This window comes from Chiloscyllium plagiosum, chromosome 14, assembly GCF_004010195.1.
Source record: "Chiloscyllium plagiosum isolate BGI_BamShark_2017 chromosome 14, ASM401019v2, whole genome shotgun sequence".
Classification (NCBI taxonomy): Eukaryota; Metazoa; Chordata; class Chondrichthyes; order Orectolobiformes; family Hemiscylliidae; genus Chiloscyllium; species Chiloscyllium plagiosum.
In genome coordinates this window covers 33,427,734-33,450,901 of record NC_057723.1, presented here as the reverse complement: position 1 = coordinate 33,450,901, position 23,168 = coordinate 33,427,734, and the positions used below count along the sequence as shown (strand labels likewise).

Here is a 23,168-nt window from a genome sequence, read left to right as displayed (position 1 = left end):
ACTATACACCCACTGCCCAGCGCTCAATTGCAGTGAGCACCCACTGCCCAGCGCCCAATTGCAGTGAGCACCCACTATCCAGTGCCCAATTGCAGTGAGCACCCACTATCCAGTGTCCAATTGCAGTGTGCACTCACTATCCAGCGCCCAGTTACAACGAGCACCCACTATCCAGCGCCAATTGCAGTGAGCACCCACTATCCAGTGTCCAATTGCAGTGTGCACCCACTATCCAGTGCCCAATTGCAGTGAGCACCTACTATCCAGCGCCCAATTGCAGTGTGCACCCACTATCCAGCGCCCAGTTACAGCGAGCACCCACTATCCAGTGTCCAATTGCAGTGAGCACCCACTATCCAGTGTCCAATTGCAGTGTGCACCCACTATCCAACGTCCAATTGCAGTGAGCACCCACTATCCAGTGTCCAATTGCAGTGAGCACCCATTATCCAACGTCCATTTGCAGTGAGCACCCACTATCCAGCGCCCAATTGCAGTGTGCACCCACTATCCAGTGCCCAGTTACAGCGAGCACCCACAATCCAGTGTCCAATTGCAGTGAGCACCCACTATCCAACGTCCAATTGCAGTGAGCACCCACTATCCAGCGCCCAATTGCAGTGTGCACCCACTATCCAGTGCCCAGTTACAGCGAGCACCCACAATCCAGTGTCCAATTGCAGTGTGCACCCACTATCCAGCACCCAGTTGCAATGAGCACCCAATATCCAGTGTCCAATTGCAGTGTGCACCCACTATCCAGCGCCCAACTCCAGTGTGCACCCACTATCCAGTGCCCAACTCCAGTGTGCACCCACTATCCAGTGCCCAAGTCCAGTGTGCACCCACTATGCATCCACTATCCAACATGTTGCTGTGAGCTGAGACGCAGTAGTTTAGTATCGAGTACATTTCCGTCCTCAGGCAACATTGAGCCGCCAGCATGCATTTCGAACCCAAACCGAGCACTAGCACCCTGGCAGCACCGACTGTGCACTGAAACCCTTTGCTGAGAGGGAGCTCCAAGCCCGCTGCTCCTTTTTATGGAGAGAAACTAAAACAATAATGTTACAGTAAATAATATTCGATGGTGAACAGGACAAACGCTACTGTCACAGCGGAACAGGAGGTAAGGGTTCAAGTGGTCACGGAACACAAAAGCTGGACAGGAATGCTGTACTCTGCGCATACGCCTAGCGTTTCTGTGTTAATAGCCCAGGGGAAAGAGCCCGGTACCCGCCGGCCGCTGAGTCTGTGTGGAAGGGGAATCATTAGCGGTATTGCCGGTAAAGAGATACAGTGTCGGAATGAAGTTGTAACAGTCCTTCCCGCTCCGAGAAGGAGCTGTTCAGCACCTAGACAGCGACTGCCTGTCACCGTGGGGGATGTAACACGTTCTCTGTAATAACAACTTGCGAAAGTGTAATCCTGCCCCGTGTGTCTTGCTCGCTGCACTTTCTTGCGGCGGGAGCGACTAATTTCTGACTGGGCTGGGAAACAAGCAGTTTCAGCAGCTAGCAACACCAGCCAGCTTCTCCCAAAGTTACTTTGTGTCCCAGGGCTGCGGATGCAACTCAAAGCCCGAGTGGGTTTGATCAATAGCCCGGCTCATTAACAGGAGGCAGTAAGGAGCTGTGTTTTCCGCTGGCCAGGGCGGGTCAGGGTCTGTGCAATCCTCGGACTCACAGAAAGCGAAAGCCAGGATGAGATTCAATTTCGGGAAAGTGATTTACCACACTTGGATGTTATGAGTATGATTATTGCGAATATGGGACGCCGGCAGGGAAGCTAGTCATGAACAACTGGGACACAGTCCACTGGAAAGATTAGAATTTTAAATCTGAGGGGCATGACTGTAGCGTGAAAAAGAAATAGTGCTCTTCAAGTCCTGGTGTTGTCGGGCTGAGACACGGATAACACACACTTTTGCAGGTTTACGATAAAAAAACCACAGCGCGCTCAATCATACGCGAGATTTTCAGATGGCAGCCTTCACAATGTCACTGGCAAACACTTCCTAATTCATCAGGTCTCTTTAATCAGGGCATTTTTTTAACGCAACAACGTTTATCTAAAGCAGTCGTCATTTACACGTCTTAGAACGCCCTGAAGTATCTGCAATGAAGGAAATAATGAAAAAGCAGTTTCTAGCTGATTAAACAACAAATATCGGGATCGGGCAGGAGGGACAGCTTGTCCATTCATGGGGTTTACAAATTCGAGTGTACATGGTCATGTTTAATATGCGATCCCTTTGGTCCTGCCTTACTGTATTTTGATAAGGTATTATTGACGATCTAGCGATAAATTGTATGAACCGGGATAGGATCTGTTGCATTCCTTTTTCGTTTTTATCTTTTATAGTAGAGGATTTACCAGTGGGATTGTAAGGCTTCTCGCTCTTTAAACAATTTGTGTTATGTAGTTACAGGAGCAACAAATTTGGTGCAACAATGGCAGAACAAGGCTAACGTGTTTTCAATGTCAAATATTGATTAACAAATGTCCAGTCATTGTAATTGAAGATTACAGGTTGTACTGAGGGCAAGCTCTATCCTTTATGTTACAAACTTAGAATTGTTCATATTTCCCTCTGGTAAGTGATATCAGCTGATGTTAGTTGCTGTGTGGAGGCTGCCTCAACCTGAGAGTACTGGGACAATACGATGGCCTCTTAATGGCCCATGTCAGCATGACCTGACTCTTTCCATGAAGTCCAAACTATCTGTTTGAGCCTTTTGAATGTACTTCAGTTTCTTTGTTGCTTAGTGCTCCACATTAAAATCTTAATGCCCAATAGACATGATAGTAGTTCTCTTTGTCTACTGCACAGATATTATTAGGTATTCAAGTAAAACAGGCCAGTGAAAGGACTGAGGCTGTCAAATGCGGCAGGGGGGTATAGTCTGGCCTCTACAATTTAATATTATCATGGTGTTTACTTGTAAATTATTCAGTGGTTTAATTTTAGAATAAATGTAGGGTTAGTAACCAGTGATTGTATCTTTAAAGATGGTTAGTCAAATCAGTATTTGAATCTGTTGATTTAATATACAGAATAAAATTACACTTGAGTGCAATGTTAATAGAAATAAATTTATTAATGAAACAATCTAAAAATAATAATCCCAGACTGTCAAATCTGAAGACTTTGCAATCATTCCACAAGTGCTCTTCATTGCTCTTTGTTCACATAGAGACATTTTTATGTTGGACTTTGGTAAGATCTGCTGACAACTTAGCACCACTAGTGATATACCAGTAGTCCAGTAACGTTTGAAGTGTTACAGCTGCTATTTGCATATTCCCCCTTCCACCCTGAATAGTTGTACATAGTCATTGGTTAAGTAAAAAGACAATTCATTCATTTTGAAAACCCCACTGTGCACCACCAGGAGTCAACAGTAGAAGGCATGCTGAATGATCAGTAAAAAAATCAACGTAATCATCTCAACATAATAGCAGAGCTCATTGTATAATATAAAATAGTTTGGAGGTGCTGTCACTTATTGGCTCTGCCTCAGCCAACAGTTAGTTATTGTGATGGTTATGCTACAACTAAGACAAGACAGTGGCTGGGATTTTGCAGTTATAATAATGCATCAACATCATTATTCTTCTGAAATTTTCAAAAACCTGTGGAGTAAACTCTCATGCAGTTAAATGTGTAAACCTTGTCGGCAGTCTTGTGATGCAATGGGTGGTGTTTCTGCCTCTGAACCAGAGGCTCAGGGTACAAGTCCCATTCTAAGAACTTGATGACAACAGAATCGTGTTCATGACACAGCTAAAAAGGTTGATTATCAACCTGTAAATCCTTCCACTATCCCCATGTTAGATGGTATAAGATCCTCCTGATCAGCCAGAATCATGTTGTAGCTATAACGCAACAGCCTTTCTATATTAAAAATGTTTGTGTTCATGTTCTTATCATGCAATGTATTTCATGGCAAACGTCCTTCTCATTTCAAAGATTTACCAGAAGAAAGAAATCCAGTCGTGAGTGTGCATTTTTTCAATGGGTGTGCTATGGAAGACGGCATCACCCCAGCCCCACCTGTATTAATTACAAATCGCTGAGCTAATGAAACTTAGTGTTTTAAACTATTAGTTTAACTGTAATTTTTTTAAATATTTCATATTGTTGCATAAGATGTAGCTGGATTGTGAACAGAGTAGTATGTTTATAATTACTAGTGGGGGTACTTGTGCATGAAATGCAGATAGCTCGCACACAAGTACAGCAGGTAATCAGGAATTAATGGAATGCTGGTCCTTATTTCAAGGGGGTGGAAGTATAAGAGAAAGAAAGTATTACTGCAACTGTACAAGGTGCTGGTGAGACTACATCTGGAGTGCTCTGAACAGTTTTGGTCCCCTTACTTAAGGAAAGATTTCATATTATTGTAGGCAGTTCACTAAGATGATCCTTGGTATGGAGCGATTGTCATGTGACCAAAGGCTGAACAGGTCAGTGATGAATACTTTTGCTTTTTTGCTGACCTGAAAATCTGGGCCATTATTTTCCATCAGAAGCAAAATGGGAGTAAGAAACAAGTTCAGTACTGGCATGATGTATTTATATTTTGGCATATCTACTGTGGCTATGACGAAGAGGGAGGCATTTCTTCAGACACTGTTGGTAAAAATCCTAGATGATTTACAAAGCATTGCTCTCTATAATCTGGGTGGAAATTCTCTTTGCTTTTCCCATCACAGAAATGATGGATTCAACCCACATCCAAATAATATGTTATGAGTGTTGTGTGGCATAAAATGTTCTTTAATAATTTACTGTCTAGTATCACCTACAATGCTGTTACTTTATGACCTATTTGTTGGATATTGGTCTATTAGATTAGATTACTTACAGTGTGGAAACAGGCCCCTTGGCCCAACATGACCCTCCAAAGAGCAACCTATCCAGACTCATTCCCCTAAATTTACCCCTTCACCTAACACTACAGGCAATTTAGCATGGCCGATTAACCTAACCAGCACATTTTTGGACTGTGGGAGGAAACCAGAGCACCCAGAGGAAACCCATGCAGAATGTGTAAGCTCCACACAGACAGTTGCCTGAGGCAGGAATTGAACCTGGGTCTCTGGCGCTGTGAGGCAGCAGTGCTAACCACTGTGCCACCCACGTAAAATGTATTCTTGTATCTTATTCCAGAACAATTGCCCTAGAATGGATGGATGCCTGACTCTGTAATGACTCACTAATGCTTTCTACTCAGCCTTAGAGGCCATCCTGATGATCCAATGCAATTCCAACATTTTAAAACTGAGAATGACTTCATAAGTTACCCTAAGATGGAAATTGTAAGTTGAGAGCTGGTTAATATGTTTCAGGGCTTTGTATTTCTATTTTATAGAAAGGTATTCATAAATTTGATTAAAAAAAAGCTTTCTAGTAATTCAAGCTGCTCATCAACATTAACTAAAATTTGTATCTTACTCTGTACTGAGAAATTGATTCGTTGTATTAGGTTACTCTTCAGGTTCTATAAAGTATAGTATTGACATTTAGTTCACTGACCTCTAAACACACGGTAATCAATAATCTGCTGTCCATTCTTATTTCAGAGTTGGACAGAGTAGGGTACCATTTATAATTGGTATTGTTAAACAATAAATTTTAAATCATTTTTAAGTGGGATCTTTCATTTATCTTTTAAAAAAATTCTGAAATACCAATACATTGCAACATCTTTTACTTATTTTCAGTGAATGAACATTACTTTCAGTTCATAGACAAATAATAATTCCCTTGAGTGGTTAGCAAAACATTGGCTCACCTGAATGAATTTTACCATTTCAAGGTTCATTGTCAGCTGACAGTGTTTTACAGAACTGTAGACAGAAGAGGGTGCAGTGGCACAGCTCATGACATGAAAGTATTATTTTTGTTACAAAGTCAAAATATTGGCTACAAGTTGACCTAAAATCAAGTGCAATCACATTTTTACACAAGATGTGTAACTGGTGATTGCTAAAATACTCCAAAAGCTGCAAACAATACAAAACAAAACAGTGTCACCGTAGGACAGCATCTCTTTAATAATGCAAAACCAATTGTACCTTTCATGAAAATATTGTAATTACCTTTGCCCATTAGCACTTTCTGTACACAAACTTAAAATCCTTGACTAAAGAAGATGTAGTGATAATATATTATGGATGTTGTGCAATGCAATATGAGAAAGTCACAAAATATTTCATAAAGAAGAGGAATATAAAGCAGCCAACAATTTCCTGCAAATTATCGACTGGACTATAACTATCCTTCTTCCCTTTCAAAATATAAAAAGCCTGCCGCTCCATGCATTCCACTGCCCCATGTACTCTGATTCTTTTACTGTAGCTAAGATTCTAGTTAACTATAAATATTGTTTGTTCACTTCTTCAAGTCTTGTGGCTAACAATTGTCTTGAAGAAGGCAGTGAAACATCTTGACTAACAGTTGTTTTTAAGATAATGGTGTTCCCATGATGGTGTTAAATAGGAAATTCCAGGATATTAAACTAGTGACAATGACTGTATGGTGAAGGTCTCTTGTAGTGCAGTGGTAGTCTCCCTATCTCTGAGCCAGGAGTCCTGGGTTCAAGTCCCATCTACTCCAGAAGTATGTAGTAGCATCTTTGAACAGGTTGTTTAGAAAATAAAGGAATAGTGATATAAATCCATTTAAGGATGGTATGAACAAAGAGACCTTGGAGTGCAGGTTCATAGCTCCTTGAAAGTGGGGTCGCAGGTAGACAGGATAGTGAAGAAGGCGTTTGGTATGCTTTCCTTTATTGGTCAGAGTATTGAGTACAGGAGTTGGGAGGTTATGTTGCGGCTGTACAGGACATTGGTTAGGCCACTGGGTTGAAGGATCTGAGCTGCAGGGAGGGGCTGAACAAGCTGGGGCTGTTTTCCCTGGAGCGTTGGAGGCTGAGGAGTGACCAAGGGTTTGGAGGGATATTGGCCGGGTGCTGACAGGTGGGAATAGATTTGGTTGGGATATCCGATCGGCATGGACGGGTTGGACCGAAGGGTCTGTTTCCATGCTGTACATCTTTATGCCTCTATGACTATGACTATGACTGTGACTTAGAAAATGAACTTGGAAATGTTGGTGCTCTTATTACATTTGTAACAAGCACTCAGTCTATAAAAGTATTTTAAAATGGTACAATTACAATATTTAAAAGGCATATGGATGGGTACATGAATAGGAAGAGTTTATGGGCATACGAGCCAAGAGCTGGCAAATGGAACTAGATTAATTTAGATATCTGAACAGCTTGAACAAGTTGGACATAAGGGTCTGTTTCCATGCTGTACATCTCGATGACTCTATGCTGCCAGTCACTTGGGGAATATGGTGGCAGTGTTGTGAAACCCTTGCACAAACATGGGTGTAATTCTGACATTCAAATGTTAAAGCAGATTTGCACTGATCCTTGAAACTAACAGAGATATTCCATTTGAAATACCTATAGTGGAAAATGTTCCGCACTAACTGAATATTTGACAGAAGAGTAAGGGTATGACTGTGCAACAAGAATTACGTTGTCACAGAATTACATTTCCAATAATTAAAGGTATGTCTCCAATTACAATTAGAGTTCCTAATGGGCTTAATTTGTGGATTTGCCATGAAGTGTCTTGTCTGACGATCTCCTGCTTAACAAGTGTTTCCTTACTATTTGAGTGACTCTGAATTGGGATTAGGTTTTTTAAATAAATTAATGAGGGAATCTGACCTTTTGTTCTACCATTATCATGCTCACTAGTGATCAAAAATAAACAAAAGTGATTTTCGATTGATCGCTCCAACATTTCATCCTCATGATTAGGAGGATTGTAAAATAAAGCTCTTCTAATGACAGATACAAATAAATCTGAAAATGTTACAATTGCAACATTTAAAAGGCATTTGGAAGGATACATGAATAGGAAGCGTTTAGAGGGGTATGGGCAAGTGACACTACATTAATTTAGGACATCTAGTCGGCATGGATGAGTTGGACCCAAGGGTCTGTTTCAATGCTGTCTTCTCACTCAAAACTTCAACCAAAGACAATTGTTACTATAATCACTGTTTGCAGATATTATTCCCATTTTTGTCAAATTCCCTTACGCTGCTGTTTTAGATATTGAGCTGAGACTTAACTAGAATTCAGAAGACTCTCCCATCATGTCCATCTTTTTAAATACTGTCATAAGCTACAACAATCTATAACACCTGTCTGTTATGGTATAGTATTCAAGGAAGTGCAGATGAGTATTACACTGGCACCTTTGTTGATTAATATATTTTGTTGGTTCACCCAGCTCCCTCCCAACAACAAAAACAATTGACCTAATGTTACAATTGTGGGAGAACTCCACCACTGGCCATTTGATTGGAGCCCCCTTTGGAAAGTCTGTGTTTTCTGGGGCATCTGGCTGGGGAATAGTTAATGCTTACCTTTATGTTACCAATGTGGGTATAGCAGGCTGTAAGACATCAGGCATCCTTTAATCATTTGATTCTTTCAATTTGGTCTGACTGGGAATTTTGGGCATTTCTTGTACTGTGACATTTATATATGTAAGGGGCTTTCTTTGTGGTGATCGTTAGCTTCTTGAGTCTTGTTGTGACCTCTTGTAAGATGGCCTCATGCACCACAGGAAAAGCCAGTTACATTACTGTTTGAATTATGTTTCCAGGGCACCCATATTAACTGATGTTGCCTTGGCTCTTTATACTGCAGGGACTTGTTTTGTCACAGGGGCTGACTCTAGTTTGATTGGGGATTCTGATAAGGATGGCCATTACAGCTGCTCTGGCATTTGCTTTAGTTGTGTGCTGATGCTCCTCATTTTGGGTTAATTCCCAAAGTTGAATTAACTTTCTGGTATTAAAAATGACCTTTTGACATGAGTTTGTTTCTTTCCTTGTGTGAGGTTTTGGAGTTGTACATGTTGTGAGTCTCATTAGCAAACCATACAAGCAGGTAGCAAATAACACTGGCAGTCTCCCCAAGGCATTGGAGCGTTTCATTCATTTTCCTCTTTCTGAGATCATGCAGCATCTGGGCTATCACTTCTGCAGATGTAGCCCAATCAAAAACTGCAGTGTTGGTATTTTCCTTTAAAACTCTTGAACAATCAGCCATAAGATTGCTTTAATTCGTTGTTCCCCAACTTTGAATGAACTCATGCTAAGTGGTCCGACATTTTGTTTAGTTTGAGGAGATCATTTCCTCCACTAATTGCACCTATTCTGTATACAAGCTTGGGCGTCATAATGGGAAAGAAGGGTAATCTATTCTACAGTTTGCATCTCCTGTTCAAGCATTTAGTTGTTTGCCATGCTCCTGAAATAGGGGCTAATCTTTGTTTTCCTGGTTGTTGGTTATTATGGGGTGGCCCTCCAGTCAAAAATGAGGCTGGAACTCTGAGGATATTAGGGACTGAATGAGACAGACAGGAACTGCTGCTGGAGAGCTCGAGAGTGTTTGCATTGACGTTCCCAGATTCACTGGGACTGGGGAAGTTGTGTAAGCTGGTGTGGCCAGAGTGACATTGTTCATCACCTGGGGACTTGCTGTGTTTGCAGGCACTGGTGGAGCTGCTGCATTACACAGAGCATAACTTTTTTTCTGGTGAAATAGAACCAAGTTCCTCCTGGTTCTGTCAACCTGATTGTGAAGATTCCATTCAAATTCTAATTCTGGTACCAACATTCCATATAGGCAATAGGCCATTTGGCCCTTTTAGCCTGCTCTGCCATTTAATATGATCATGGCTGATTTGACTATAACATCAACTTCCTGCCTAACACTGATAACTTTTCGCCAGCCTCACCCCCCCACCCCACCCCCATGCCCTCACCATTTGCTTAACAAAAATCTGTCCATCTTTGCCTTAAAAGTACTTTAAACCTCTGCTTCCACTACTTTTCAAGGAACAAAGTTCGAACAATTTATGACCATCTGAAGGAAAAACAAAATCAAATCGGGGGAGTCCAGAACTAGAGGGCATAAGTTTAGGGTGAGAGGGGAAATGTATAAATGGACCCAAGGGGCAACTTTTTCACTCTGAGAGTTGTGCGTGTATGGAATGAGCTACCAGAGGAAGTGTTGGGGATTGGTACAATTACAGCATTTAAAAAGCATCTGGATGGGTATATGATTAGGAAGGGTTGAGAGGGATATGGGCCAAGTGCTGGCAAGTGGGACTAAATTAGGTTAGGAATCTGGTCGGCATGGACTAGTTGGACTGAAGGGTAAGTTACCGTGTTGTACATCTCTATGACTCTGCCTTAAATAGTGACTCCTTATTTTTAAATCCATGATCCTTAGTTCTAGATACTTTCATAAGAAGAAATATGCATTCTGTATCCACCCTGTCAAGACTGCTCAGGATCTCAATTGTTTCAATCAAGTCACCTCTCACTCTTCTCAACTCCAGTTGATACGAATTTAAACTTTCTGACCTTTCCTCATAAAACAACCTGCCCGTTCCAGCTATTAGTTTAATAAACAATTCTCTGTACCATTTCTGATGCATTTATATATTTATAAGGTGATCAGTACTGTGCACAGTACTCCACATGTTGTTTCTTAAATGCCCAATATTCTCCTCACCACCTGTTCTTTTAAATGGGCTCATTAGTGCTTTCTGATATTTTACTGTTCCTTCTAAATCAAAGAACTTTCTGTAATGTGAGATATCTGCTTTTGTATCTCCATCATATGCTGTCTCTCTTAAAGCATATCTGGTGTCCTCAAACTGATGGAGTAAATAACTTCTCTCTTGCTGCTTTCTTGAAATGCATTTTATAATGATTTACTTCTTGAGCACATAACTCTGTTTTTCATCTTACCATATTTTCCTGACAGTATAATCTGGGAGCTTTTAATAATTGTTTCATGATTATGGAGACAAGTCTCAACTCCTTCTCTTTATTGGTGGCATTTACATTATCATTTCATTTACAACTCTCCAATGGCCTCACTATCTCTACATACAAAATGATACACAGTATATGTCGAAAGTTCCTGAGCCTTTGATGACTTCTAAGTCTTAAGTTTCATCTCATTATGAACATAAGCAATAATATCCCTATAAAACTAATACCTATTCTCAACTAGAATGGATCAAATTCTCAAAACTCCTCTCTGGAGAAGCACTCTAGCTTCTCTGTGTACTGCTTGGAGAGAAAAAAAATGTTAATCCCAGGATTAGGTATAGAAGGTTCTAAGAGCCATTATTATTTCATCTATCTTGAGGCCATTTCTGCTTCAGACTGAGATTTAGATTGATTTAAGTGAATCTAATTTCTCAGGCAATTCTCATAGGCAGATCCTTCTGTCTGTGAACCACATTCCTGATCGTGCAAAATCTAGAGCTTTCTTTTATCTCAGGGAAGGAAAGATTTCCTGTCTATAAGATGAATTCTGATTGGCGATACAGTTTAAAGTTTGTTTGGATGCTTCTGATGAGTATAAGTTTCTGTATGTGTTGTTAGTCAGTTAAACAGTCCTTAGTTCAGGGCTTCCAATAGTGGGGCTTAGTACCTAAAGTGGGGTCCCTAGTTGAGATTTTGGGTTTATGAGCCTCAATGCAGCAATTGAAACATAGAAACTAGAAGCAGGAGTAAGCCCTTTGGCCCTTCGAGCCTACCCCACCATTCAATATGATCATGGCAGATCCTCTATCTTAATATCATATTCTTGTTTTCTCTCCATTGTTATCCTTGCTGTTAATATCTTTAAAAAAATCTATCAGTCTCTTTCTAAAATGTACTGTGACCCAGTCTCCACTGCCTCCTGTGGTACTGAATTATTTTATTTGACCACCCTGTGAGTGAAAAAATATTTTCTCATCTCAGTTCTTGAGACTTTAACCTGACTGAGTTCTAATAGCTGCATTCCCATTCAAACAGGTGAGCCTTCTTCACTCTCAAAGGTCTCTCTCCCTCCCCTATCCCTCACAGTTCTCACTTAAGGGTAGCAACTATTTTCAAGTCTCAAAGTCAGGTCATAGTGAGAAAAGGTTTGGGAAGTACTTCCTCAGTTGTTAGGTAGGTCTATTGATTTATTAGTCTATGCATAAGACACTGTCCTAATCATGGGGTCAGATTTAAAAACTGAACAAAATGGATTGGAGGGCTTGCTTTAATACTTTTAATTAGGCCTGCGCAATCAAATTGAATTAATCTCAATTATTTAAGCACCTTCTATCTGGCAACTACAAAATGACAAAAATTAAAAGCGAAAACACTTGAATTTTGAAGACATCATGAGTTTAAAGTAAATTCCATTGGCTCATTTGAAAAGAAAAAGTTAAATAGTCCAGAGGCAAAGTAGTCATGCAAAACTTCAGCTGGCTGGGACAGCTCTTAGCTTGTTCAACTTCAAAATATCTAATCCTAACTGGAGAATCACTTCCAAAGGCTTCCCTTCCTGCTCCTACAACGTTGTCATTTTGAGCTGCTCCTTTGCCAAATCTGCATGCTGCCCTTCAATCAGATTGTCTGAAAATATGGTGTTAGTTTTCAAACATATGCAAGTGACATCCAACTCCACCTCGCCACTACCTCTCATGACTCCTACATTGTTGCTAAATTATTGGAATGATTGTCCAATATGCAAATCTGGGTGAGCACAACTTCCTTTCTATTAAATATTGGGAAGAACTGTAGCCATGGTTTTTGGTCTTGCTAACAACTTGGGTTCCTAGCCACTGACACTGTCTTCTCCCTGGCAATAGTATGACATTAAGATCATGTGTTCATAACCTTAATGTTATGTTTGATCCCAGGATAGGCTACTGATTTCACATTCCTGTATCACTAAGATTGACTATGTCCACTTCTGTTTCACAGCCCAGTTTCCCCTATCTCAGCTCATCTGCTGCCTGAATGTTTGTTCGTGCCTTTATTTCCCCAAGGAATGACTATTATAATAGGAAACAGGCCCTTTGGCCCAACTCATCTATGCTGACCAGGTTTCCTAAATTGAACAAGTCCAATTTGCCTCCATTCGGCTCATAGCCCTTCAAACTCTTCCTGTCCATTACCTGTCCAAATGTCTTTTAGATGTTGTCATTGTACTGGCCTCTACCACTTCCTGTGGTAGCTCATTCCATACACGCATTACCCTCTTTCTGAAAAGGTTGCCCCTCAGGTCCCTTTTAAGTCTTTCCCTTCTCATCTTAAACCAATGCTGTCTAGTTTTTAACTCTCCTACCATGGAGTAAAGACCCTGGCTACTCACTTTATTTATGTCCCTCATGATTTTATGAAACTTTATAAGGGAAAAGGTTGCAGCCTATTTAGCCTCTCCTTATAACTCAAACTCTCCAATGTTGACAACATTCTTGTAAATCCTTTTTACATTCTTTCCCGTTTAATAACATCCTTTCTACAGAAAGGTGAGAGAATTGTATGCAGTACTCCAAATATAGTCTTACCAATGCCTGTGCTCAATGCCCTGGCCGATGAAGGCAAGCGTGCCAAATGCCTTCTTCACCACCCTGTCTACTTTTGACACTACTTTCAAGGAACTATGTACCTGCACTCCCAGGTCTCTCTGTTGGACAGCAATCCCCAGGGCTCTACCATTAATTGTCTAAGTCCTGCCCTGGTTTGTCTGACCAAAATGCAACACCTTGCATTTATCTACATTAAACTCCATCTGCCATTCCTTGACCCACTGGTCCATATTTTGCTGCATTCCTGGCTGGTGTCCCACATTTTAGTCTCCATTAAGTTGAGGTCATTCAAAACTCTGCTGCTTGTACCTTAACTGTCAGTGATCCAATTCGCATTCAACTTGTGCTTGCTGACCAACATAAACTCCCATGCCGAAAATTCTTGATATCAAAATTCTCATCTTTGTTTTCATATCACTATGGCCTTGTGCTTTTCTGCCTCTGTGATTTCCTGTTACTTCAGAACTCTCCAAGATATTTGTACATCTCTAATTCTGGACTTTTATGCATTCCCAAATTTAATTGCATTGGTTGCCATGCCTTCAGTTGCCTAGGTCTCATGTTCTGCAACAACATTCCTACACCTCTCTTCCTCGCAACTTCATTTAATGCTCTCCTTAAAACTGGTCTCTTTGATGAAGCATTTGATCATTTGCCGTTATACCTACTATGTGAATCAATATCATTCTTTGATTTATAAGATTCCTGGGAGGTGCTTTGAGTCATTTCATTTCTTTAAAGGCACTGTATAAATATAAGTTGTTCTAATTTAGACAAGTCATTCTGTAACCAATACACTTCTTAACAGTCAGAGCCCAGCAGGACCTCAGCAGGTCTGGAAACAGGTAATCCATGACAATTTGATCATCCATAAGCCTGGAAGGACCATAATGCAGACTCTTTTTTTAGCAAGATATATAGGTAATTTATGTTCATTTCTAATCTGGAAATACTGCAGCCAATTGAAAAGCTTTTACTGTTGTCCAGCTGAGAATAGCCATTTTAACACACATCCAAAGTAAAACTGGATTCCACCTGGTATGTGGTGCTTAGTAATGATGATGAACTGAAAAAAGGGCAGTTCCAGAGACATTCCCAGTTCATTTTATGCTTTCTCTGTTTGATTAATTATATGTTTGAATGTGGCTGTGCTGGTTGTTGGGGATGTTTACTTACAATTAGCTCCCACTTGATAATCTCTAATTAACAATATTAAAGAGAAGGGCATAAATTAATAAAGCCATGTCACCATTTACTTTGCCATTGTTAACTTCCTAGTTACATAAACACTGAAATTAATTTAATCATCCATATTTTTGGCAAGTGCAAATATTTTAGAATAATTACTTGATAGTTTTTTTTGGAAAACCTACAAAACATGCACATTGAGATGAAATCTGAATCCAAACCCACCATGATTTACAATTTTAGAAAAGCTATACAGAGGAATGCTATAGTAATCAAGTAAATAGGATTTGGGACGTATTAGGGTGATTGATGATAGATAAATGATTCATAGAAAAAGAACCGTTCTTTGCATTGTGATGTTATGACATTGCATATCAGTAAATGGCAAGAATATTTTTCCATTTTAGTGCTTTAATTTACTTGCAAGTTCACTTTTTTTTTTAGTCACCTTATTCAGGGATATTATGACATATCTCTGAAATAGGTGGTACACAAACTGAGGTATTCTGGCCCAGAGGTAGGGACACTACCACTGTGCTGCCAGAGGGCTCTAAGCCCACTGTTTAAGTGCATGATGTTTTTATAATAACCACAAGATGTAAAATGGGAGGAACAAACCTATTCAGCTTTCATCCAATTTTCTCTGAGTTGGTTGTGCATGGTGATGAAACTAAAGGTGGAAATCTTTTAAGAAAACAATTCTGCAGACCTCTGAGACACTAAATACTCTACTGTTTTGAAATTAACTGCAGATTATTTCTCCACAAACTTCTCAAATTTCTATCCATAAATTGTCACTTGGTCACAGAAACTAACATATATCAGAGCAACATAACTGAAATTGCAATTGCCATTCTGGCAGATAAATCAACAAGAAACAAACAAAGCAAAAGCAAATATTGTTAATGAGAGTCTTGTTTGCAGCTTGCTTACCGTGCTTAGCTTCAGGACCAAAAGCACAGTTGAATTGTAATTCAAAATGTCCAGTGTTTGATGTACAGTACAAAGTAAAGGAATGATTTTGCAGCCTTAATCTGTTCCTAGCTTTCATTCTCATAGCCTCAAGCTAATCAGAGGTTCTTGATTAGATAACAGCTGAGAATTTTTTCCCTCTCTGCTTTCCTATTATTATGTATATTTTCTCCACCACCAGGAAAACAACCATGTTAACCATGTCAATTGAAGCAAAGCCTGTTAACAGCAGTGCGAAAAGCACAAAGTGGGAGGCAGGGGAGTAGGGAGACGGAGAGGGGGAGGGGACTAAATCAAAATCGAGTTGGAAGAGGAAGTATAGCACTGTATACCCTGCAGGGCCCACCTCTCTCAAAAGGCATTGAGACTATTTTTGGATACTATGTGCTCCCTCTCCAGTGACACCCAGGCATTAAAGTAATCACAGAAGAGGGGCTGGTGATTGGCTGAGATGACCCCCTCACAGCCGCTGCCTGGATCTGCCAGGCCCATGAGATGACATCCTTCCCATCATCGTGCTACACTGTTAGATTATGCACAGCTGTTAATCCAAATCATTCATTAAGTCGCGGACAAGTTTTACAAGTAATTTTTATTTTGGAATTCTTATCTATAGTTGGTTTCTCAAATACTTAATCTCTTAATACTTAAATGATTGGGGAAAGTTCATAATTATGCAAGCGAATATTGCATTAAATTTGCTGGACTGAATTATATTTTCTTCTACCACATTTTGATATCTTAGTTTTTCTTAGTTACTATCACATCATCAGGAAGTTGTGGATGGTTATGCATGTATTAGTTTTCCGATACGCCTTTTATTTCTTTATTCTTTTCTTATAATGTATCACTGTTTGCTGCCGACCTCTAATTGCCCTTGTACTCAATGGCTTGCTCAACTATTTCAAGGGGTAATTAAAAGTCAACCATATTGCTGTGGCTCTGGAGTTATAATAGAAGTAGACCAGGCCAAGTAAGAATGATAGATTTCCTTCCCTAAGAGATGATCGTGATTATCAGAACTAGTGAAGAACCAGATTGATTTTTATGCCAAGCAGAGGTAGTTTAATGGTCACTAATAATGCAACAAACATTTTGTTTCAGAGTGATTGATGTAATTTAAATTCTAGAACTGTCATAGTGGAATTTGAGAACATGTCCAGAAAACATTTTTAAAACTATTCTTTCATGGGATGTGGGAATTGCTTCAAAGCCAGTTTTTGCTGTCAATCCCTGATAGCCCCTGAACTAAGTGGCTTATTAGGCTTTTTCAGAGGGCAATTATTAGTCAATTACATTATTATGGTTTGCAGCCTATTGGCCGGATTGGGTGAACATGGTCGAGTTCCTTCCCTAAAAGGCATTAGAGAACCTAATGGCATTTGTTGATTTTGTTATGGTCACCATTATGGAGTGTAATTTTATAATTTAGATTTTAATTTGGTGGGATTTGAACAGTACCCAGTTCATTGGCCTCTGGATTACTAGTCCGGTGACATTACCATGATGTTATGTCCTATTGTTCCAAAGTCTTTCAAAATTATAGTTTTAAAGGATTTTTTGTATTAGTTGTAGGAAATCTTGTTCTGAGTGCTACATTTATTCATTATTTACAACAATATTCCCATGCTGTAACACCATCGCCTGAACGCAGTGTTTTTGATCATTGTCAGCACTTTCTGGAGTTGTAACACTTTATATAAAAATACACTTTTTTTTGTTTGAAAAATTTTAAAACAGCAACTTGGCATAATGTGGCAATAACTAAAAGCACAATGTCCACATTTTAAGGAAAAAGAATCAAAACTTGGATATTGGTAAATCATCTTACCTTAGGTAATGTGCATAAACCATAATCTATCTTGTTTAGGTCTGGCTCTGTTGAATGCAGATATACCTGTTCAATGATTCATTTCTTGGGTAGTTGGCATATTGACTGAATATAATTCAAATAATTAGTGAAGTATAATATCACTTTGTACTGCACAAAAGGCTGAATGGACTTTTCTCTGTAACTGGAAATTAATTTATGATTCGATTGTGGCTCACTGTCAAACACTGCTGACGATATCCAACCTCCCTCTTGCTAAATGAACTCGTGAGCATCCTTATTTCCTAAATTAGAAGAATTGGTTTATCTGCATATGTTCCCCTCACTACCTCACTTCAGACCCAGATCTGTCTCTCTCACCTTCTTGAACTGTTTCCTTTTATTTTCTCAACTGCTTTCCCACATGTGTTTTATCCAAATTCTTCATCTCTGCATATGTTTGCTAACATTGCCATTCTCACATACCTTCAAGTCCTTTTCTCATGCCTTTGAAGACTTCTTTTATTAGTTTCACCATGCTTTCTGTCCTTGAAAACTTACATTTGAACTACCTTACTTTCTAGTGTTTGGTGACATTGTAGTAACTCACCTAACTACACATCTTCCTTGCTAGCCTTGTTCAAATCACTGCAATCTGGGCTTTGACCTTCTTTAGTTCTTCAAATATTCTGATTAACGTCAGTAATTGCATCCTGCATACCTGCAGGCATGGTTTTTGTTTTTGTCTGACTTCTTCAACGTTTCTGTTACTTTTCTGTATCCTGTTAAATATGGCACTACTCTTTCACAGGTCCACCCCAATCTGTTTCAATGCTGACACTACATTTCCACCTCTTTCCCTGCCCAAATGGTCATCTCCAGTCAGTCTTGAGATTTCATTCTTGAAACCCTTCTGTTTGATTATCTACAGAGCGCTGCTACTGCAAACATGGTTCATCTTCACATGTACGCAGATGAAATCCACCTTGCATCTTCCTGTTATCACCATTACCCCCAAGGCTGTCACTCTGTTATTCAATGCCTTTTTGACATTAAATGGTGGATGCATCAAAGCATCTTTCAGCTGACTGTCGGCAAAGCTGAAGCCTCCTGTTTCAGCTGTTGCCAGCTTTGTGCCTTTATACCTGAAGAAGGGCTTATGCCCGAAACGTCGATTCCCCTGCTCCTTGGATGCTGCTTGACCTGCTGCGCTTTCCCAGCAACACATTTTTCAGCCTTTGACATACCAACCACTCTGATTTCATGCTGTGGCAAGTTTAGTGATATAACTTAGACAGTCAGCATGACCTGAGCTAACCTCTCTGCCCTACTTCTAGTGTAGCTTTACAGTCACTTTTGATTCCACTTTAGAACATTGTTAGCTGCTTCATTTTGAAACTCTCAATCATGTGCTCAGAAGCCACTGGACCTGAAATGTTAACTCTGCTTTCTCTGAGTTTTTCCAGCAATTTCTGTTTTTCCTTTTGTTTATGCTTTCACAATGTTTGTTCCCAAATGAAACTCTTACCAAATTGCTGTCTCCATTACATTTATGACCTCAGACTATTCAAAATTGTGAAGAACAAGTACCCTCCCATGCAAACCATAATTGGCATCATCATCTCTATCTTTTCTTAACCTTCACTAGCCCAAACTTGTTGACAGTCTCTTTCGTTTTCGCATTGCAGTTCCCTAATGATCGTACATCATCCTGTTGAAAAATGTTCTTCTTTGTACATTCCAGTTTTATATTCCCTTAACTTTGGATTACTACTTGCCCTTCCACATTATAGCTGGAGACTGCCATTTATATTCTTACATTTAGTTTTATGAAGCTCTTTTTCAAACAGATTCAACCTTGCTGTTTGTTATTTTTGCCTTTTAAGCCTCCTATTAATTTACTCGTGGCTTCAATCTCCAAACCAAATTCTTTCATCTTCTGCTCAATATCCACCCATTCCTTTGAAGGGTGCTGTGAGATTTCCTTCTTGATGGGAATCATACATTACAAAATACGTGATTAAATACAACTTGAGGCAGTTTTATTTTTCAGACAGCCCTCAGGATGTTACTTATTGATGATATCTTCAACAAAGTAACAGTGAATTATATTCTAAAAAAAACTTTAAAGAAATGAAACAAGCATTGAGAAGCAAAAAAAATAGAAATGGAAAAGATGACAGAAGTCTAGTTATATTTTGGAAAGTGAAGTGTATCTTGTTTTGTAAATTTTCATTAACACATTAAATTTTCTGCCAAATTCTTGAAATTGATTGGCCCTCTTGCTATTGAATGACCCATTACAACACCAGTCTAGCACCAGGAATGCTGTTTCTTTTTCTTTGTGCTATTTAATGTTGTGAAGAGTAACACCAATGTGGGAGGTCTGTGTTGTTTAGCTCAAATCCAAAATTCTTTGTGGAGTAAGATGGAGATCAGCCAAGATCAAATTGCAAGAAGGTACAGGATCCTGTAGCTCAACCATTTACTCCTTCTTTATATTGATAAATTTGGAAATGTTCAATTCATAAATAAAAGGACAACTTAAATTTGCAGAAGTGATGTCAACCTGCTTAGTTCTACTCCTCTTGTATGAAGGAGTAGAAAGATTATCGTGTGGGTTCTTAAAAATGCATTGTTCCTGCTAGATTTATCCTTAATTCATCAAAATTCATTTGAGTGTATTTTCATTGCTTGAATAAAGTTGGAATGAATGTTGTCTGTCTCTATACAACTGTGTAAATAAGGCAAAGCTATTTTAGATTTCTAATCTTCTGTACCCTGCTTATCTTATAGGAGCTGCAGTGATTTAATAGCAATTAACCCATTCATTGTATCCATTAATGTTTAGGTTTCTGTAATTTTGACAGTATAGATTCTCAAGTGCATTGGTAGTTCTGGAGATTTATGTTTCTGGATAAGCAGTCCACTTGTGATACAGCACTGTTTGTTGTCTGTTAATTTTAGTAGAGACCTGTGTTAAATTGCAGTGGTATCCATCATTTCCTGTTTTGATAGATAACTTCCTAATTACTTATCATGCGATTGTTCAGTGTTAGGGATGTATATTTTGACTGAGGTGATTTGATAAATTGTTAATCTATTGGCATTACCCAGTCTTAGACAGTTTGTTTTTATTCATTCAGGGGATGTGAGCTTCACTGGCTGGCCAGTACTTATCGCCTATCCCTAGTTGTACTTGAGAAGGTGATAATGAGCTACCTTTGTAATCACTGCAGTCCATTGGTGGAAGTACACCTATTGAATGTTAGTGGGGGTTTAAAAAGTTAAAAATCACACAACACCAGGTTATAGTCCAACAGGTTTAATTGGAAGCACACTAGCTTTGGGAGCGACACTCCTTCATCAGGTGGTAGTGGAGGGCTCAATCCTAACACAGATTTATAGCAAAAAATTACAGTGTGATGTAACTGAAATTATACATTGAAAAATTGATTGTCTGTTAAGCCTTTCATCTGTTAGAATACTTCTTTCATGTGTAAATCACAAAACCCTTTTTTAAAAAAGTTGCATTCTCGGGTTAGCTGTTAACAATGGTGATAGCTAGACAATATGTTGAAGGTGTTGGCCCCCTGTGTTCTCTGTCTGTGGGGGTTTCATGATGGTAATGCAATTGAATGACAAGGGATGATAGTTAGATGCTCTCTTATTGGAAATGTGTATTGTCTGGTACTTGTGTGGCATATGATTTACCACTTGCCACTGGATATTGTCAGTTCTTGCTGCACATGGACTGTTTCAGTACGTGAGCAGGTGTGAATGGTGCTGAACATTGTGCAGTTATCAGTAAACGTTCACCCTTCTGATAATCTGATGAAGGTGAGGCCATAGATGAAGCAACTGAATATAAGTGAACTGAGGAAACTACCTTGAGAAACCCCTGCAGAGATGTCCTGGAGCTGAGGTAACTGACATCATCAACTACAACCACCTTTCAGCTGGGTATGAAGAATTTTGCCCCTGTCTCCAATTGACTCCAGTTTTTCTGGGCCACCCTGATGCCATACATAGTCGAATATTGCCTTGATATCAATGGCAGTCACTCTCACTTCCTGTCTGAAAGTTATTTCTTATGTCCATATTTGAATTAAAGCTGTAATGGGGTCAGGAACTGAGTGGCCCTGGCCGAAACTAAACTAAGCATCAGTGAGCAGGTTGTTCCTAATCAAGTGCTGCTTGATTGCACTCTTAATGACCTCTTCTGTTGTTTTATTGATGAGCCAGAATAGACTGATTGGACACTAATGGGGAAGCAGTGGATTTAATACATTTGGATTTTCAGAAAACATTTGATAAGGTACCACATGTTAGATTACGTGATAAAATAAAAGCCCATGGTGTTGGAGGTGGTAGATCAGCATGGATAGAGGATTGGCTAACCAATAGAAGAGAGTGAGTGGGGGTGGGGGCATTTTCATTTGGCAACCTGTAACTAGTGGAGTGCCAGAGGAGTCAGTGCTATGCCCACAATAATTTACAATATATTAATGACTTTGATTAGGAAAATGAATGTACTGTTGCCAAACTTGCAGTTGACATAAAAAAGACAGGCAAATAAATATTGAGGTTGACGCAAAGAGTCTGCAGAGGGATATTGAAAGTTAAGCAATTGGCCATAATCTTGGCAGATGGAAGATATTGTGTGAAAATGTGAAGTAGATTAAATAGCAGAAAGAATAGATGAGCTGACTATTAGTTAAAGGGAGAAAGACTGCAGAGAGCAATAGAACAGTAGGATTTGGGAGTCCTTGTACATCAATCACAAAATGCAGGCGCCCAAGTTCAGCAGACAACAGGGATCACAAATGGAATGTTGGCCTTTAAGCTTTGCCAACAGCTGGAATTATGTGAACAGTCTTGGACCCCTTCTCTAAGGAAAGAAATACTGGCGTTGGAGGCAGCCTCGAGAAGTTTCACTTGGCTGGAGTCACTTTCTTAAGAGGGGATGATAAATTGGTTGGGTCTGTATCCATTGCAGTTTAGAAGAATGAGGTTGCTACCTTATTGAAACATTCAAGGTTCTTAGAATAATTGATAAGCCACATGTGGAAAGGTTGTCTCCCTTGGTAGAACCAGAGTGCATAATTGCAGAAAAAGGGGTCACTCATTTAAAACAGAGATGTGGGGGAATTTATTTTCTCTGAGAGTAGTGACGCTGTGAAATTCTTTACTGCAGAGGGCTATCAAGGCACAGTCATTCAAGGCTGAGATAGGCAGATTTTTAATCAGCAAGGAAAGCAAGGTTTATAGGCAAAAGGTAGGAAAGTGGAGTTGACGAGTTTCAGATTATCATTATCTCATTTGATGGTAGAATCGACTCTGGGATAAATTGCCATTTCTGCTCCCATATCCTATGGTCTTAAAAGGACTATGTGGAAGTTATTCCTACTGCTTTGGTCAGATTTATCTGTGGTAGGTAGATTGGTGACCATGACATTGAGTAGGGTTTTCAGTCTTGTTGCTACCTTCACCAGCTGCTGCCCACCCTGTCTAGCAGCTATCTCCTTTAAGACTCAACCAGCTCAGTGAGTAATGGCACTGATGAGCTGCTCTTGGTGATGGACATTGAAGTCCCCTACCCAGTGAATTTCCGGTCCCCTTGACACCCTCAGTACATCTTTCAAATGGTGCCCAATATGGAGCATTGTATCATCAGCTAAGCGGGGGTCAGTACACAGTAATCAGCACAAGATTTCTTCTG

At 39.7% G+C, this 23,168-nt stretch overlaps 1 protein-coding gene across 2 annotated transcripts in view; it reads left to right on the top strand.

Moving 5' to 3' along the window:
- Nucleotides 1-23,168, top strand: part of kctd16b (potassium channel tetramerization domain containing 16b) — a 209,764-nt gene that overhangs the window by 2,545 nt on the left and 184,051 nt on the right. The window lies entirely within an intron of this gene.